Here is a 633-nt window from a genome sequence, read left to right as displayed (position 1 = left end):
CAGATTGTTTGAAGCAGGGAATGAAAGAGGCCATCTTTGTCGACCTGATATAACCATCATGTAAAAGAGGAGCCTGTTTGACATGGACTTTCATCAAGCTACAATGCACTGTCGTGTTCTCTCCCCATTCAACTCACAAAACATCTATACCTCAACTTCCGACCCCTTATTTCTCATACAATAGCAGGATAGGTCTACGACCTACAGCAATCATCAGCTTGACTTAGGACTATTTAACAAACCTCAAACGTGTAACAATCTCCATCTGATTAATTCTCAACATGATGTTCTCCTATGTAGGCAATTGTACTTCAAAGTATTCAATAGATTAGTTCCCTGACCGGGAATCGAACCCGGGCCACGGCGGTGAGAGCGCCGGATCCTAACCACTAGACCATCAGGGACAGTTGTTATGGCCATGAAGGCTCCTTGTTAGGAATTTAGGCGTTGAAGACATTTTTCCTGCAGGTCTCACTTTGCTCAGCAAATCAGAACACTCGGATGTGTGTGAATCATTCACTGTCTTGTATAAGTGACTTTCCACACACACACTCAAAGATGGCAGTTGCCGTTTCAGAGGTTTTGCACCTCCAGTCTGAAATTACACTCATACTCATGTTTTTAATGCCATTA

The 633-nt window shown here is 43.1% G+C and overlaps 1 non-coding gene across 1 annotated transcript; it reads right to left on the bottom strand.

The window, feature by feature from the left end:
* Nucleotides 1-332: 332 nt before the first annotated feature.
* Nucleotides 333-404, bottom strand: trnae-cuc (transfer RNA glutamic acid (anticodon CUC)). The gene has a single exon. It is a non-coding gene; the product is annotated as a tRNA-Glu (tRNA).
* Nucleotides 405-633: the final 229 nt, after the last annotated feature.

The sequence above is a fragment of the Limanda limanda genome, chromosome 4, assembly GCF_963576545.1.
Source record: "Limanda limanda chromosome 4, fLimLim1.1, whole genome shotgun sequence".
Lineage (NCBI taxonomy): Eukaryota > Metazoa > Chordata > Actinopteri > Pleuronectiformes > Pleuronectidae > Limanda > Limanda limanda.
The sequence above is the reverse complement of the archived record's forward strand: the minus strand, read 5'-3'. Positions and strand labels throughout refer to the sequence as shown.